Here is a 19353-nt window from a genome sequence, read left to right as displayed (position 1 = left end):
TTAGAGAAGGATGCTGGGGTTTGATTTGGGAGACCCCTGGAGCCTGCCTTTTATTATCTTTAGCTGTATATAGCAACTATCTCTGTATCCCCAATACTTCACCTCATTCTCACCAACTCTCCAGGTCTACCTACCATACCCATACTTTAGCTAAGACATATTGTCTCCAAGCACACACCTTTGACCCAAGAGCACTCATAGTATAACCCTTGCTAAGCATTAGTTTGGGTATCAGCTGAATTAGTTGATTATTCAATCTTTCCAGTGCCATCTCTGCACTAGGAATGGTAGCCACAAGTATCTCAACAAATTGTTTAGAAAGTGATTCCTACAATGAGCCAGGGATACACTAGCTTCTCAGCATATGGCAGTGCTGTTGCCTGGGAGCCATAACGTGTTGGTCTCATGATTTTGATTCTGAAATATTGGAACAATAGAATTAATGAGGAGAGTGAGGTCTGTGATGGAAGAAGATGCCCAGGTGAGTAATTCAACATGATCTACAAGTAGAGAGCCATGAGTAGAGACAGGTACGGGCAAGGGACTCTACATGCCTCTTCCTTTACTTAAAGTCAAAAGTTCCCTCCTCAATCCCAGGGAATCCTCTGAGAGAAAAGGAAAAGAATACTGTCCAATTTCATTCAGTGGTTCACGAGCCACGATTTTTTTCCTCCTAAATAGAATTAGGACGTGTGATTTAACCCCTCTTAATGAAAGGTTTTCCCAGTTCTCTTCATCAGTGTGAATTGAAACAGTGGTTGCCACTTCAAATTCATTCTCGTTCACTGCTTTATCCTTACATAACTCTGAAAAGACTGAGGAGGCTTGGGGTCATCGCTGGTACGTGGTGCTGAGGCAGCACACTTCCCCTGAGCCCCTCGGACTCTCCTACTCCACTGTCTGTATTGATCTCAGGCTGGATAACAACTCCAAAACGGGAGAACCAGGCACGGCAAGGTCAATCTGATGCAGAAGAGCTGAGCAGACAACTGTGGCATAGAATAGGAATCAATTTACAGTGCACATGCTAATGCCCCACACAACAAGTGTTGAGGTCTCCAGTTGGGATTACCAGTGTGTGCATTCTAAAAATGGTTAGAACAGGGCAAGTAAACCTCACAGTGTTCTCTGTTTGCACCCATTCATGTAACTGGGCCATATATATTGATTCCTTACTTGATTTATAGCTTCCAGTTTCAGATTCAGGAACATCATTAAAATGTATCTTATGAACAGACAGACAGAATTGGAAGCCAGAAATACAGCTAAGTTGCAGAGAGCTTGCTCAGCATATAGAAAGCTGAGTTTGGTTCCCAGTACTACCAAACTTGGGTGTGGTGGCACATCCTGAAATACCAGCATTCCAGAGGTTGAAGCAGAAAGATGGTGGTTCACAATGTAGAGAGTTTGAAGTCAGCTTGGGATACATAAGATTCTGTCTAGGAAGGAAGGAAGGAAGGAAGGAAGGAAGGAAGGAAGGAAGGAAGGAAGGAAGGAAGGAAGGAAGGAAGAGAGGGACAGACAGATGGACGGAGGGAGGGAGGGACAGATGAACGGAGGGAGGGAGGGAGGGACAGATGGACGGAGGGAGGGAAGGAGGGAGGAAGGGAGGGAGGAAGGAAGGAAGGAGGGAAGGAAGAAAGGGCGGGCAAATGGAAAAGTACAGATCCACCTTTTGTAACAAATACTAAAGGCTAAATTTAGACAAGGCTGCATCTCACAATGGGAAGAACATCAAGAAAGGCTCTACTCCAAAACACTGTTTAGCATGGTATCCAGGGGTTAGTTAGGAGGCAGCCAAAGAAGAGTCTCAGGGGAAGATGGCACAATGAAAACAGACCTCACTTCCTGGAGCAGGTCTTTCCCCTGATGCCTTCAATAGCAAGAAGAACCAGATTACCCCATGTAATGGGAGGGAGCTTTGTTCCAAATCTGTAGTCCTGACATATCTTTAGACAGTGCAAGGCAAGGTTTGATAGATAGACAGAAGGCAGGGTTAACACACATGACCCCTCAGTCCTTCCCCTAACTGCTAGAATTTGGGGCCATGGCCGACGTAGAAATCTGTGCCTGAGAATAATTTTCCAAGTGCTTGGCTGAAACGAGAAGGGAAATGACCCACAGCAGTGGCTGTAAAGACAGGGAGCTGACATGTAAACTTCAAGCTTCGGAGTAATGATATCCCTTCACAAGTATTTATGTTACATTCACATGTGGCCTCCGAATGAAAACCAAATGGCAAACAATAAAACCCTTTCAAGACAACCAATCCTGGCAAATAGTCACAACCCCGAGCTCTTTAGTGAAACGGACTGCTTTTCCTTCCAGTAAGTCACGTGCCCCTTAGCCTCGCAGACCATGAAAAGTCTTTGGAAAGCTAGAGTCCTCAGCAGCCAAGGGGAATGAAATAGAGGTTGTTCTGACTTCCTTTCCCAGTGTTTGCTAGAGTCACTGTTTTACAAAATAAGACACACAGAACCTAGAGCCATGTTGGGTTTGACTCCTGGCTCTGTCACTCGAGAGTCAGTGAGATCTGGAATAAGTCATTGAATGTCTAGCCTCAGTTTCTGCAGCTGAGAAATGTAGCAAGCCACCCCGCAAAGCTCAGAAGCCTCTTAGGAGCAGTGCATAGTCTATCCACCAGGATTTGGCTTTAGGAGGCTGAGGCCATGGCTCTACAGGTATGAGGATTTAGTTCCTAGAATCTGTGTAAAAATAGCAGAGACTTAACAGCATGGACCTGTACTCCTCACCATAGGAAGGCAGAGGCAGGTAAATCCAGATACATGGGGCTCCCTGCTCAGCCTTTCTAATCTACCCAGTATAATCAGGCCAATGAGATAGGCAGTCTCAAAACCAACCAACCAACCAAACAAACAAACAAACAAAAATACCAAGTGAATAGCACCTAAGGAGAAATGGTCCCAAGGTTTTCCTCTGGCCTGCACATGTACCCAGACACTTGTGCACCCCTATATTTAAATATACCTGCACAAAGATACACATACACACACACATAACACACACACACACACACACACACACACACACACACCTAGAATCTAAGTTAATTTAAAGGGCTATTTTTCTAAGAAATAAAAAAAAAAAAAAGCTTGAGAATATACCAAGTGCCTCCTATACCACTTCTTCCACCTACTTCCAGGTCAATTGCAGTTTACCTTTCAATTCTTCCAGGTAAAAAAAGGAATTTCTGCCCAAGTCTTCCTAACAAGTTCCCTAACACAATGATAGTTCACGCTATACCTTTCTGGTATGTGCTACAAAGGACAGTGTACTTTACTAATCAACATTAACATTATACTACACAGTTATTTAACTGCGTCTCTTCCCGGAGAAAATACATTTTAAGGGGACAGGAGTCAGACTAGTCCAAGTTGCCTCTCTACCCTGCAGCCCGTGTTAGCATCCACTCTGTGATGGATGACTGGATGAATAGAATTTGGGTCCAGGGACAATGCTATTAGGGGCCAAAGATATAAAGGTGAATGAACACTGAGAGACAACATACTGGCCATAACACAATGATCTTATTACCAGAGGAAGCCAAAGTGACCTCCAGTCATTTATTTCTCCCAAAGTCAAAACAAGGGCACATGAAGTAGTTACTGAGCATGACTTATCTATGAAACCCAGAGGAGTGTGGGAGCTTGCGTGATTTTGTGAAGGATATTTATTTTGATACTGTTTTATGACTATCAGTCCAGGAAGCCAAGAGACAGATGTTACTTGCCCAAAGGCTAAATTATCTCAACCCTCTGGAAAGTGAGCAGGTGCCCATCTGTTCTCATTTGGAGTCTGGAATTTTACTTTATTTCTCAGTTCCTGGGTTAGAGATTTTTTTTTTTAATAAAACCTCAGGCAGGTGCTCACTGCATCAGCAAATAAAGGATACACTCTTTTCTTGTGGGCCACGACAGGCCTCTAAACACTCACCTGCCTTATGTATGCCACACCTTCCAAAGAAAATGGTTGCTCCGCTCAGAAGTGGCCTTTGGAGCCCTTTGTGAGATCATGGCAATATTAGGATGGAACTTAGTGTCACCTTCAGGATCTCTGCTGCTGTGCAGAGGGCATCTTCATCAGGGCCCCAGCACTGGTAACAACTCTGATGTTGACCTAAGCTTCTGTGAGCCAACCCCTAAAGCCACTCTAAGTGTCACAATAACCATTTTGACTCCAATCTTTCCTCTAACATCACCTTTGTCCTTCTGACTTGAGTACTTCTGAAATCAATAATTTGGATCACCCTGTCAATTTCAGATGTAGGCTTCGGATGGTTTCTGTATTTTCCACATCTTGATGAGCTTCAGGAAAAATATATCTTGGTATATATAATGCTTCTTTCCTGCCCTGTCCTCAGTTTTACTTTCTATAGTTTCAGTTATCACAATGAGAAAATACAATTCAAAAAAAAATTCCAGAAATAAATAAGGTATACATTTTTAGACTAGGTATGATATATCTCATACACTCATACTGCAAGTGCCCAAAACACGAATCATCTCAGCAGGCAGTCACACAGCACATGCCACCTACCCATTAGTCACTCTCTGTCAGGTTATCCGGTTGACTCTAGCAGTGCAGAGAGGCTTGTGTTCCAGTATTCCTTACATTAAGAACAGCCCCCCCCCCAAAGTCTTGACTTAGTAAGGTGGTAAAACAATTATATGCAGAACTTGCTAAGATCTCTGGTAAGAGTGAATCTTCTACCCATGCATCTGGGAGGAATGAAATGCATTTCAGTGGGAGAGCATGTACTCCATACACATGAGATCTCAGGCTCAATGGTCAGTAGCAACAAGGAAAAATATGAAGTCTGCATGCATTTTACCATCATAGGCACTTACGTAGCATTCATGAGGTCCCAGGTTTGATACCCTATGGCGAATAAAGAAAAAAAAAGAAACGGAATCTATTGATCATTTTGCCATCATACCTCAACTGTAGACATCATGACCACATATGCAATAAGTATCTAATAGGCAGGAAAGCACAGTAAACTTATGTTGTTTGCATGAGAAAAGGGACAACAAGGCAGATTGAAGGCTCAGTACTAGTCACTGTCTCAGGCATCACAGAAGTCCTTATAAAGGAGGAATTGCTATTTAATCCTTGGTCTACGTTTTCTCAAATTCAAACAGCATGCCAGCAAATTTCTGTAAATTCATTCACTCACTCTAGAAGTCTGTATTGGTACCATGCTTTCACTACACTCCCACCCTGCAAGGATACACGAGGTCATGACACCCCACAGCCACTGTGTGCCTACTGTGTGCCCATGTGTATGCCCACTGTGTGCCCACTGTGTACAAACTCTAAGGAACCTGTCTGCTTACAGCTCACTATAATGGTAAGAAGCAAGTTTGTGTTTCATAAACAACTTAGAGAATTTCAAAGAGTGATAAGAGCTATAGAGATAACATATGGGTTACTGAGTCCCACCATGACACCTGTGAGCTACCCTGGCTAGAGTCCATGAGACATTCACTGATGCAACAGCTACAAGTCAGCTGAAGAGTCAAAGAAATGATAATGATTTTTTGTCAGCATCTCATATAGAATGTATTTAAATATCCAGCTCCCTAGGCCGCAAACAAAATTAGCCCTTGGCTCTAAATAGTCATTTATTAAGCACTTAATAGGAAGCCCAAGAACTACATCTCCAAAGCCACCAGTCACCTGTATTTTCACTTTTCTAAGGTTTGCAGTATCATTATATTAGCTTTGCCATGTCTGTCAATCTCCTGAGTATGTGATCACACAGATAACAAGTTCTGGGATACAGACACAATGGAAAGAAAAATTCATATGCAGAAAACTAAGAGCCTGAAGTGGAAAATCATGCAAGTTACAGTGAACAAATATCACAATGCTGTAGCCAACATTTTATACATGGTTCTTGTCATGGGGAAAGGGTACCCTGAAGTAAAATCGAGAACAAACCTGCAAGGGACATGAAGCAAGACAGAGAAGCACATACCCAGATCATGGTCTGCAAGGTCTAGCCTCAGTAAAGGCAGTGCCTTTCTGCAGCAAAAGAGCTGGACTCTCTCTCTCTCTCTCTCTCTCTCTCTCTCTCTCTCTCTCTCTCTCTCTCTAAGCTACGATTGTCCTGGGATGGGAGAACTCAGGTGTAATGTCAGCTACAGAACTCACAGCATCTGGGGACAGGTATTCTGGAAGCTAATAGGCTCCAGAAGGGACACTCATTTTCATCCCCTACGTCATTTTGAAAACAGAATTGGATTACTGGGGTTGTCTAAGGATGCCATTGATGTGTAGCATTTGCCAATTTTGCTGGTGTAAATACCCCAATTGCTGCAGATTTCAAGCTATTGGAAGGATCAATGAACCCAGAACTGGGAGCTTGAATGACCAGGCAAAGACATATAGGGCAATCGTAGTCTAGACCTGATGTGACATCCACAGTGCTTACAGAGCAAGAGCCAGCAACTGTTTCTGTAAACGGCGGGTTCTTTTCGGCTTGGCAATCTCAGTTCTAATTCTTTGGCAGGAAAGCAGCCACAGACATGAACAAGAACGGCACAGCTGGGTTCCAGGTGAACTTTATTTACAAATGGGTCCATGGATTACATTATTGCCAAGATCTGCCGTGGATATGATTCAGTTGTTTTTATAATAATGTATCCGGTTTAATTTATTAAGTTGGGCCAACACTGGAGTGAGGTAAGAAGGGTGTCTGTGGTACAAAATTTAAGGGAAAACTGCCAATGACTATGAAAATAAGCTCCTCTTTTAAGGTTCATTTATTTTACACATATGAGTGTTTTGCCTGCAGGTATGTTTGTATAAGTCATGCATAATGTACCCAGATAGACCAGAAGAGAGAGTCAGATAGCCTGGGCCAGAATTTACGAAGGGTTGTGAGCCACTATGTAGGTGCTGGGAACAGAAACCTGTCGTCAGCAAGAGCAGCAGATACCCTAACTGCTGGAGCACCCCTCCATCCCTAGTGAACTCCTCTTTCAAATATGGACTCTCTGAGCATCCTGTTTGTCTTCACTTTGAACCTGGGCCTGTAATTTGTTTACCTAACAAGATTTATATGTGTATTTGATCAGGGTTCCTGTTTCCAAAATCAAACCTCTGATGAACTGAACACCTAGAATAAAGAGCTTGCAAAACTATTGAAAGGGTCAAAAAGTGGGCACTCTTCCCAATCAAGGAATTCTCAGCATCGTCCTGCTCATGAATATGGGAAACTGGAAACTGCCAGTGAACGGAGTCCAAAGACAATATGATGCCGTCAATACCTAGAATTAAGGCAACCACCACTGTCCCCTCCCCCCAAAAAGTTAGTAAGTAACACTAAGACACCCACTTCCAAACATATGTCTCTTACATATACCTGCAGGAATCTAATGTCTTTCAGAGCCCTAGCTGCAAGAGAGTCTGAGGACTGTAGTTTTTGTTTAAGCCATTCAGTGACATTAGGAAAAAAAAAAAAAGTAAAATGTATGTGAGTTACCATTGGCCATATCTACCACAAAGGACATCCTAACAGCCTATATTATGAGACTCTTCCATGCCAAGTCTGATTTCTATCCAAGTTTACCTCTAAAAGAAGGAAACACCTTTTCTTCCTCTACTTTCTGACTCCATCTCCTACCTTACAATGTCTGGTCTGTGGTAGAAGAGGAGTGTGCAACACTCAGGAAAGAACTATGATGGGGATAAAGAATGTCACCAGGCATTGTGGAGGTGGGTAGGAGAGTATGATGGCACATGCCTGTAATAATGGGTTTATTGCATCAGACCCGAAAGAAAGAAAGAAAGAAAGAAAGAAAGGAAGGAAGGAAGAAAGAAAGGCAACTGTTTGTAGAGACATCGAGATGGCTCAGTGGATCAGAGTCCTTGCTGCTAAGAAGGACACCTCCGTCTGATCCCACGAACACATACAGTGGCAGAGGGTAACTGACTCAAGTTAAGTTGTCCTCTGATCTCCAAGAACCTAGTATGGATGTCTGCATATACATACATAAATTTAACATTTGTTTTAAAGAAAGAAAGAGGGCAAAAAGAAAGCTGAGAGTATCTTCCATACATCGGCTGTCTTAAAGGAGGTTCTGCCTGCATCTTCATATCTATTACTAATGGAGAGGAAAATGTTGGCATCATTCCCTAAGGTCAGAGATGTGTTCAAAGAACACTGAGCAGTGTGGGAATGCAGAGTGCTCTGTAGACTGCACTTCCTAAGCATTTCTATAAAAACACAAAATCTATGACTCAATAAAAACTGAGTTATTTTGTCTGAAAAATGACTTATATGGTGATTTTTCAAACACGCCACATAATACATATATAATTATAAATTACGGTAATCAAACGAGCATTCAAACTTCACCACCTCAAGAAACACACAATTGAGGGGACCAATGTATTTCTTCTGACACCTTCACTCCTCCTCTGTCTTTCATTCCAAATAAATGGTTTTCCCCAATTTTAGGTTGTATACTGCCCAGCTTAAAACACCATTTGATCACACAGGCATACAATCTGAAATATTTTCCAATTTGTACGCCTCAATTTATTTCTAACACACAGAAATTCACATTCTTGTCCATGGATGTCTTTCAAAGGGTACTTGTTAGAATTAGAAAAGAAAGGGAAAAGTCTTGGTTTATTTCCAAGGAGAATGGAGAAAGGGGGTGGAAGGGAAGAAAAGCAGGTATTTTCCATTCATTTACCATATACTTTGAGTTCTCACTTACAAAAACAGTTTAATCATGAAGTCCTTTTGGATGTGAGAGTCTACTGAAACAGTGGTTAATTTAAACTGTGTTTCACAATGGTGAACGGGTCACAGAGATAATAAAATTAACCTTCCTTCATTTTTTTTTTCAAATCTCCCCACACATACCCCAACGAAGAGTGGCACTGTAAAGACTCTGTGGCTGGTTTTCGGGATGTGAGCCATCACTGAATTGTCACACTGCCCTTAACAACATATTTGTGTTTTGCAAAATGTATAATTTTTTTTAGCCCCTGAACAAATATATTTACATAACTGTGTCTAACGAGAAATTACATTTAACTTCTCAGAGATGACAATAACTAAAGGCTGGACTGCCAATTCCACTTCATTAGCGTGGTGGAAATGCATTCCAAATGCTAATAAAAATTCCAACATGCTGATAAATTAGAGCTTGCAAGGAGCATGTGACACCTTGGTTAATATATTCAACCTCAATTATATTTCTCTTCAGCACCCTGTTATCTGGAACCTTTGCTGGCAATCAGAGGTGCTGTTGTTCAGCGGCCAATTTCTAGATAATGTAGCTTATCAACACTGTGGGTAAACTTGCCAATGGGATCGGGCTTCACTGAGCCACACACGCGCTAATTGCATCCCTTTTTTATGCATATTTACAGACTGTCACTTCAAAGAAATCAGTGGCCCATTGAGGCACCCAGTTAGCTGGAAGAATTGCCTCTTGCAAATGAAAATTAGCAAACAAGCTAGTGATAAATATGAAATGAACAGAGTATAAAAATACTGTTTTGTTCCCAAATTTCCTTGTCATCCCAGTTGATCCCCGCAGAAGGAGTTCCGAACATAGGATTTACCTTTTGTTTCGGATGAAGACAGGAAGAGTTCTTTCTCAAACCCACTAACTAGCTAGAAGCTTGTTAGCTTTTCCCTCTTCTCCCACGCCACCCCCACCCCAAATTTCTATTCACATAAACAGGTTATTAAATCCCTGTATTAGATTTGCTTTGGAGTTTGAACAGACAAATGACACGTTAACACTTCAGAAACAATTAACCCTGGGAACTTAATTAAGTTCTTCTGACTTAAAGGAAGCACATTTCAAAATAATGTTTTTAAACTCTCCTGGTTTGCTCAAGAATAGCAATGCGTTCCTTCTACAAAGCACCCAGAAGTTCTACTTAACGGCAGAACGCCTTGCCTGGCTATATATGGATAAAGGCTATGGCGCTGTGAGCCCCCTGCACCGATTACATCAGAGTGAGGACAAAAAGAAACGATATCGGGGCTAAGAAATAACAATCATTAAAAGTGTTTTCCAAAAGCCCCGAACTCAGGGCATACATAAAAGAGAAGACGATTTTATAACATCGTCCTGAGAGCTGAGCATAATCAAATTTGCAGAATTTGGGCCGCGTGTTTGAAATCTCTACCCTGGCTGTTTTAGAATAACATTTTGAAACAACCCCCTCCCCCAGCCCCCGCCAATACAACAATGTTTTTAAGGGAATATTAGGTTTTGGAAAGCATGTCATTTTAATATAAGCAGATCGTCTTAATATAATTTAAAATAAACCACTGAGCAATTAAACTATAAATACTTTTCGAGGTCTGGTGCCAAACAGAGCAATTTAGAGTGGCAAAACTCAACAAACAAATGGCACTTAAGGTCTTAGCTTACAGCTAACGGTCAGTGAGACTTTATTTGGTTTGGAAGACCAAGCCCCATTTCTGCTGTGTATCACAGTTTTGACACACTCTGAAATTGCTCATCCTAACATTAGCGATGCCGTACACTTGAAAGATTTTGTTGGGTTGCTTTTAGCTTTTTGTCTAGATTATTATTTTCTTACAGAGCCTGTACAACAACACAAACATTGATACGAAGCCTGGGGAATTTTAAGAAACGCACTAGACCTTCATGCTGACTGCTCAGCTCTTACACAAACAAAGCAAGTTTCTTCAATAACTTAGGGCTCACCAGCAAGCATCCCTCAGACCACAGTTTCGTATTGCTCTTCATAGGGCAAAACAGTTCTGTGATTATGTGTCTGTCTCTCTACTTGCATAGGGAACCTCAAAAATATTGTTCCCAGAAAATACAAAGACCCCACCATCCAGGATGTCCTGGGAGGGGACAAAAGACACTTGCATAGCTAACATAAACCAGAGATAGGAACAAAGAGCTATAGGTGACACAGAAAAAAATCCTTTATCTTCCCAGGAGCTCTAAGAAAGAAACCAGAGGATAGATGACATTGGAATGAGATCTTAAATGAAAAGTAAGGTTTTTATCCCTCACCGGGGTAGACAGTTCAGAGAAATTAACCACATGAGCAAAGCAGAAGACATGGAATAAATACGGAATAAATGATCCATTCTCACAAGAGAGATGCTCAATGATCCTGGGGAGGCAGGGTATCCCTTACTCACGCAAACAGAAAGACATCTAAACACTACGCGTGATTACGTTGACCTTCTGTGCATTTTAATCCTGGGAAATAGACAGTGTGAGGAAGGGGGCTTGCTCTTCCAAGACTGACACAAAGGTTAAAAGACGACTGTGAAATGTATAACTTATTTTAATGTTTGACGTTCACCGTTCCTGCTATCCAGTTACATGAATACACACTCACACAGTCCAAACACAGGATGTGTCTATCACACAGGGAGACTGGTCTCATGAGGCAGACAGGAATACTCACAATATGATGTTTTAGAGGCACAAAGTATCTAAGGCAGTTTGAATCAGAACCTATTAAACACTGCCTCTGTCTTTAAGTAGCTTCTTGAAATTTGGCTTGAGCTTTAGTCCAAAAAGGACAACATCTGGAGTCAAATGCAGAGCTGAGCTTTGCATTTAAAAACCTAGGCCATTCAAATTGTTTTTATGTTTAACATTCGCCTAAACAACTCTGGTGATTAGGGAAAGGAATCTGCCAGGCAGTCTGGCCCACGCCTTTAATCCCAGTGCTCAGGAGGCAGAGGCAGGCTGATTTCTGAGTTTGAGGCCAGCCAGGGCTACACAGAGAAATTCTGTCTTAAAAGACAAAACAAAACAAAGCAAAAGAGTTATAAAATACCGAAGATAGTTGCTTTCAAAAAGATTGTTTTGACTGATTAATAAGTGTCATTATTACCCAGGCTTCTTATGATATGGACATTAAAACTGAAAACTGAAAGGTGGCTCGTGAATATGGTGAAGCTTCAGCTAACCATCTTAGTTTGTGTGTTATCCGCCCGGTAGGAAGCCAGAAGCTTAACTAACAGGAACTCATTTAAAATAAGAACGTACATACGAAGGGGGTGTTTTAAATTAAGAAATGAAAGAAGGAAGGAAGAAAAGGAAGGAAGGAAGGAAGGAAGGAAGGAAGGGAGGGAGGGAGGGAGGGAGGGAGGGAGGGAGGGAGGGAGGGAAGGGAGGGAGGGAGGGAGGAAGGAAGAAGGAAGGAAGGAAGGAAGGAAGGAAGGAAGGAAGGAAGGAAGGAAGGAAGGAGAGAGGGGGAAGGAAGGAAGGGAGGGAGGGAGGAAGGAAGGAAGGAAGGAAGGAAGGAAGGAAGGAAGGAAGGAGAGAGGGGGAAGGAAGGGAGGGAGGGAGGGGGGAAGGAAGGAAGGAAGGAAGGAAGGAAGGAAGGAAGGAAGGAAGGAGAGAGGGGGAAGGAAGGAAGGGAGGGAGGAAGAAGGAAGGAAGGAAGGAAGGAAGGAAGGAAGGAAGGAAGGAAGGAAAGAAGGAAAGAAGGAAAGAAGGAAAGAAGGAAAGAAGGAAGGAGAAAAGAAAAAAGAAAAGAAACCAAGGTTATTTCTTTTGGCCAAGGCTAGTTAATGACAGGTCAACACTCAAATCTGGATCATGCCCTTCCAAGCCTACAGCTTACACTGTTAAATGTGTTGCCTTTTTGTAAATTATAATTAGATTTTTTTTCTCCTGTTAATAAACAAGCTTGTCTGGATTCATATTGATAAAGAAGGCTATACACATAGAAGAGAAGAAAGGGAAGAAGGAAAAAGGAAGAGACTAAGAAGGAAGTGGGATGGAAGGGAGGAGAAAGAAAGAACTGACAGACGCAGCTAGCTTTAAAACTTTGCTAGTCTGGGGATCTGGCCACACTGCCTCCTTCTGCCTTACACTCCATTGTTCCTTTGGCTCTAGTCTGTCTCAATGGGAGCCTGTGAGCCCTGTGAGGGCAGAAACCATGTGCCTCTGGGCACCACTGTATCCCTGTGTGACTAGCCCAGAGCAAGGATACAGTCAGTGCACACCTGATAAATGAAATTCAACCAGGATTTCCTTTGTCTCTGTGGCCTGCATGTGTCACTTCTCGTGTCCTCCCTGTCCTCTCAGAAGAACACACCACCCCCCAAAGACTATATTCATTACCCTGCACCCAAACACTTGCAAGCACACACACTATTCACATCCAAGAGAGGTTCCCTCATGCCTGCCACCAGTGTGGACTTTGTAAGAATGGCAGTTGGCACCCTAGATCTTATTCCTCTGCACCTGGACGGGGAGTGACGTGAAACAAAGATTAGACTTCATCTGCCTCCTTTCAGCTCCTTAAAGTGACGTTTCCCGTGTTGCTTTGAGAGTAACCCCACCATCAGACATGTCAGCTAGCTCAACATTCCACAGATGTCAAAGTTCACACGACTGTTTTGTCTTTCCTCCAGCAAGTTCATTTTACATTTAGCTGCACTCAAATGGCGTTCATTAGGGCTATTACCCCCTTTTCATACCATCCTTCAAGAACTCATGTTTCAGTATGCAGACACTGGCTCCACATTCCAGTCTGGAGCGCTGCATGTTTATTTCATAAATGAAAATAGCCTGGCAGTTAAAATGTGTGTCAAGTATTTGGCCCTGAAATACTGAGTTTGTTGTTGTTTGTTTTGCCCAAGTTCCATCAGACACCTGTTTTGTACTGAAATCCTTATTAAACTGTTTCAGTTTTTTCTATTTTTTTTTTCTCATGGGGTTCTATTTCCCTCCAGTTTTTTTTCTTTTCTTTCCCAAGCAAGCCCTTTGCTTTTGCTTTTGAGGTCAAAGCTGCAGTTTTCATCAGTTTCCTCCCCACCCCCCACCCCCACCCCCACCCCCCAGTCACCCTCCTCTCTCTGGTTGGGAGGAGACTTGTTCTTTGTGTTAGAATTATTCATGCAACTCATGGAAAGGAGAACAAGGGTAAAATAAACTGGCTCAGGAAAAACAAAAACAACTGAACCAGCCTCGTGACTGGAGGGGGGGTGGCTACAGAAAGATCCCCCATGCTAGGCGCGGAGCAGAGCGGAAGTTACTTGGGAACGGAAGTTATTTCGGAGCAAAAGTCAAACTCTAGTGGCCACAAAACAGAAAGTCCCCCACCCATCCACCCCCCCTCGTCCCCCCCCCATGAGATTTTCTCACCTCTGAGGAGTCAGGTCTTCATAGCCTGGGATCCAGGTTAAACTCAGAGTAATGCCCTGGTAACTTTAACACACAAAATGCACAGTTCACTTAGTACTTGAGAGACGGGTGGGGTAGAAGAAAAGAGGTAGTTTTGAAAGTTTTTAACAAATTGGTTAAGTGTAATTTGTTCTGAATATTTTTTTTGACAGAAGTCACCCCTAATTGCCATTTCTGAAAGGTGTCTCAATTAAGATCACACGCCATTGCTGTCTAAATGCTATACATTTGTCTGAAGGAGAAAGCAAGCCACAACATTGTCTATTAAGTGTCAAAAAGCCTTTTCTTTAACTGCAGAGGGCTTGGACACAGCTCGGGAAATACTTCAAATGGAAAAGAAATGTTAAACGCTACCCTTCAAGCTATTGGAAAACCTATTATCAAATGTTAAAAACCTTGTAGAAAAAAAATAACCATGACTGTCCCAGCAGGATGACATATCTTTGTTTAGCAAAGGTTGATCACCATTGATAATCAAGAGCTAATAAGAATGGATGCAGTCCAACTGCTAATTAGGAATCCAGAGGCTTAAATTAAGAAACTGTGGAGGACTAGGTATGGTATCTGCTTCCATAGTCCCCTCAACGCCAGAAGCACGTCTAACAGAAAATGCTGCAGATATTTCTCTTCGTTGCGTCTCCTAAGTCCTAATGTCAGCGCTTAGATGCTTGGGGCTCTGTGTGTGAGAGAGAGAATGCTGTGCTATGTACATATGTGAGGACCGGGATGGGAGGGGCTTCATCCATAAGAGATCAGAACTTCAGAAGAGAATGCTGTGTGTGTGTGTGGGGGGGGGGGGTTGTCAACAGTGTGTTTGTGCCTCCACACAACCCTTCACTATCTTGCTCAGTTCACGGGACATAATGAAAATTAATTAGTGTGTTCCTAAATCATTAGCCCCAATCTCTCTAGTGTGTGTGTCTATGCCTAACTGAAGATTTTCTGAAGAAAGGAGGCAGAAACCAGAAATCTGGGGTCAGAGGCAAAGGCACAGATGTGCAGATAAATGGCTATCCTGTGATGGTGCCTCTTTGTGTTCATGATTACAAATGATTCTAGTTCAGCCTCTGATGCGTAAGCTGCCCCTTTTTCTTGTTCTAAATACAGTACTTTCAACACCCCCTCCCAATTCATTCCTTACAGACTTGGAGGATTTAAATTTTTCTCCAAAATGCCACATGTCAGTCAAAAGAGAAAATGATTGGCTTTTTAAATTATAATTTAAAGCACATTGACTAGAGGCTATGTTTTCATTAAAATTTAACCCCCTTTTAAGCTCACATCTGCAGCTTTGGGAAACAAGCTGAAAGATGGGCTTCTATCTCTGTATCTTTCCACAAAACAAGGGCTAGAAAATTAAAAACACAGAGATACAATGAATAATAGCCCATGCTAATAGGACGCTGTTTCTTTAATAACACCCATCAGAACATTCCTGGCTGCTCTTTCGTTTGCAATATACAGACAAATCAGGAGCGTTTCATTTTCATCTGTAAATATTTCAAAGTTAAATCTAACTAGAAAGCTTTAGGTGAAAGGTGTTCAGAGGCCTTATTTTTTAATGGAATTCTTTTACACCCTCTCTGGGCCATCATTTTCTGCAGACAAATGTTAACTTTTGGACTACACATAACCATTTTTACACCATGTTACTATTTCACTAGACTATGAATTATTTTCCAGGTCAATATTTTAATATAGTAACCCAAAACTTGCAAATGTCATGATAAAATGGCTAGCTGTTTCATTTTCTTTTTTGTTTAAATGGAAAAATTAAAAAATAAGTTACCTTGGTAGTTACAAATCCTTTTCCTACAAACAAATCCTTTTTTCTACAAACAAATGAGACCATCTGACCTCACCTAAAATTCAACTAAGAACTAGAATGTCTTTAAATCATTAGAATTTTGTCAGTCAGATTCTACTCTTGATAGGTTCTTCAAAACACTTCTTCTATGGAAGTTGGGTGAAGGGTATGTGGCACTTTTTTTTTCTTTACAACTTTTTAGGTATCTATAATTACCTCAAATAGAAGGTAAAAATAAATGACCTCTAAGTGACTTTTCTAAGTCTGAGTTCTCAGACATGCTGAAATTTTCCCACTTGCAAGAATCAACGTGATCGTGCTAAAATGCAGACCTGAAGTTTAGAGATATTTTGCAGGAGTTCAGAAATACACCCTTCCATCATCCCAGATCAGAGGGAAGTCTAATTTAATTCAGATCATCTTTTATGACCTGAAAAAGACCAGGTCTCTACTTTTCTCCAATTACCTCATATTGCTTTGGCCCTAATGTCTTGATATGACTCTATATTCCAGACAGACGTGATTTCCCCTCATATTGTATAACCCTAACCAAAAAAAAAAAAAAAAAAAAAAAAATCAATGACTAAGACCCTGAATGTGAATCTCCTCTACACTTCCTATGTAGCTTTGCTGCACTGCTTACTTTCTGGAAGCTTAGTTTGCTCATCTGTAAAATAGGGAGATGTGCAGGTGCTCCTTCCCAGCAATGAAGTCGAGTAGTGGGCACAGAGCTTGGATCCCTGGTGCCTGTCATCCTCAGAACACTATGTATATCTCCTATAACCTGTGTGAGGGGTGAACCGCGCCTACTTTCACTTCCAGAACCAAGCAAAGTCAAGGGGATGGGTCCTAGAGCCACTCAGAGATTCCTTTGGATGCTCACTCCTCTTGCTAAGGCACAGGCAACCTGTCTCCATGATCCCATTCATTCATAAAGAAGAATTGTGATAGGCATGAAGCCTGTGGTTTGTCAGCTAGTCCAAGAGTGTTTCCACACCGCAGACATTTGGACTCCCTCTGTTGACCGTATTTTACACATATGAGACCCTAAAGGCTGAAATCAGACGTCATTCCGTCTTCGCATCCTTGGCCAGTACCCAAGCCGATGCTTGAGAAGGGGTCTATGCTTTCTTTGCAAGCCAATAAATAAAAATGAAGGCATTCAAGCCAACCTAACAGTTGAGCCTCCTCATCATTGGGGTGAAATTTATAGAATCACTCTAATTGCCAATCTTTTATGTTTTTCAACTTCTGGAAATTGTTCACTTTAAGAGAGTGACTTTGCAAACCAGCTTTAAAAAAAAACAAAACAAACAAAAAAAAAAACCCAAAAAACAAAAAAACCACTCACTCCTTCTAGTCTCCTAAACATGACTGCATCTTCCAGTAGTCATCTTTGCTGTGGGAACCTAGAGCAATCTGGCAGGCATGAGCAGTGCCATGGAAGTAAGGGCATCCCAGAATGCAGGAGTCATAGCTCAGTGCTCTATTAACAACTTCCAACATATACTCCTTAACTAAGGCTCCTGGTGATCTGAGGGACACCCACAGGCATCACTCAGGCTTCTGTGCTGTTTATTTCTGGGCTCACTCGGCAGCACCCTGAAGGGTCTTGCCATAATACTTAGTCACTTAAAGGACTATGATACTGTGTTCAGAAAAGACTTCCTTTTCTGTCAGAGCTACTTATTGACTGTCACTGGAGAAAGCCTCTTACTGATAAATCTAACACCACAATAATTCAATATTTTCCTCCAAAACAAAGCCATCAGTATTTTATTAGAAGAAATATTTCATCTCCCCGCTCCCTCTGTTTAAACACAGCACAGATGCAGCACTCTGTGTGGGTTGTTACAAAGTCAGGGAATATAATTTCTTGATTAATTGCCATACACAGGATTCGAGTTATATACAATTTGGGTAGTTAACCCTGGCACCTCCCAGAAGCAGTTATAGCCAAACCTTCCAAATAAGCACTAAGCACATTTATGAGAAATTGCTGGGGGCTGTCTAAGTGAATCAGGCCTTAAGTTCTTCCTTGAGGTAGACCATGTCATTCTCGACACTCAGGAATTGCTGGGAAGAAATCCCCTTGCAAACCTCAGCTGAGATGACTCCATTTCCCTTGCAGGCTTCAGGGAGTCTCAGACAATATTTCTTATCTTGTTTTTAACTATCTTCTGGTCTCAAAGATGGTTGGTGATTCAGAAATGACATCAGGAATCCAAAGACAGGATCATGAGCTTAGGACTTCAAGAAACATGGGGCAGGAGAATCAAAGATCTGTTCTTAGTCCAGTTTAGAGTGGAACTTTCTAGCAGCCATTACAACCTTGTCTACACATCTATGTCCTTAATAAGGGACGTGAATATAAACTCCAGGGGTGCCTCGACATTTATACACGACTAAATTCTCAGCTATGGAAATCTTGTTGTATGTTTTTATTTTGCCCACTACTACAGACAATTTTGGGACAGTCCCCCAAGCTTTCCTTTTCAGTGTTATAATGGGTGTCTAAGACAACAGAGACGACTGCAGCTAGAACGGGGGAGTTGGTGCCACGTGATTTTGACAGAGGCTCCTGCATGAGTTTCTCGAGCCACCGACAGCAAACTAACAGGTAACCTTGTGTCTCCAAGATAATACTATTTGTTTCCTGGGACAGTCACAACTGTGAAACAGGCACTTATGGTATTTCATAAACATCAAGTAACTGACATCTAAGCCGCCAGGGTCCACCTCTCCCACATCCTCCCCTCATGCCGCCCCTCCCCCCCACTCCCTACAGTCGCTCTGCTTTAATGTCACAAATGTATTTTCTTAAGAGCTGGCTGATTTCTTGGGGACTTGGCCAAATAATCCTCTATAAGAAAGTTGTTGTAAATGAAGATAAAGGGAAGGTGAGATGACTTCTCAGGTACTTATTGACAAGCCTAGTGGCCAGAGTTCCATCACAGGAACCCACATGCAGAAGGAAAAGACCAATTTATATAAGTTGTCTCCTGACTTCCATAGGAGGGCCACGGAACACGTGAGCATACATTAAAATGTGTAATTTAAAATGTGTGACTGCCAGACAAAGAAAGAAAACCACTCATTGCTACCCTGTTTTTGAATCACCTACCTCAAGGGGTCGTGTGCACTCCTGTAAAATAGGAAAAATAAGATTGACTTTTAACAGAGTTTCAGTTTATATTAAGTATCCCACGAGTAAACAGTCACCGCCTTTGCAGTTAAAAAATGTCCTTTGGAGTGAATTTGATTAAATTCTATACATGGTTTTCTTCCTTTAAAATAGAAGTCTCCCCACAGCCCATGCTGGATTTTTGTTTGCTTCGTTGTGGGTTTGTT

General features: G+C 41.9%; 1 annotated feature.

Moving 5' to 3' along the window:
- Positions 13065 to 15503: an enhancer, noted in NCBI's record as "VISTA enhancer mm60". NCBI's record gives its function as "enhancer in: branchial arch[6/6]" and the evidence as "EXISTENCE:transgenic organism evidence [ECO:0001131][PMID:17130149]".

Source organism: Mus musculus, chromosome 6 (genome assembly GCF_000001635.26).
Source record: "Mus musculus strain C57BL/6J chromosome 6, GRCm38.p6 C57BL/6J".
In the NCBI taxonomy this organism is placed as follows: domain Eukaryota; kingdom Metazoa; phylum Chordata; class Mammalia; order Rodentia; family Muridae; genus Mus; species Mus musculus.
Note: the sequence above shows the minus strand (reverse complement) of the source record. Positions and strands in the feature narration are given on the sequence as shown.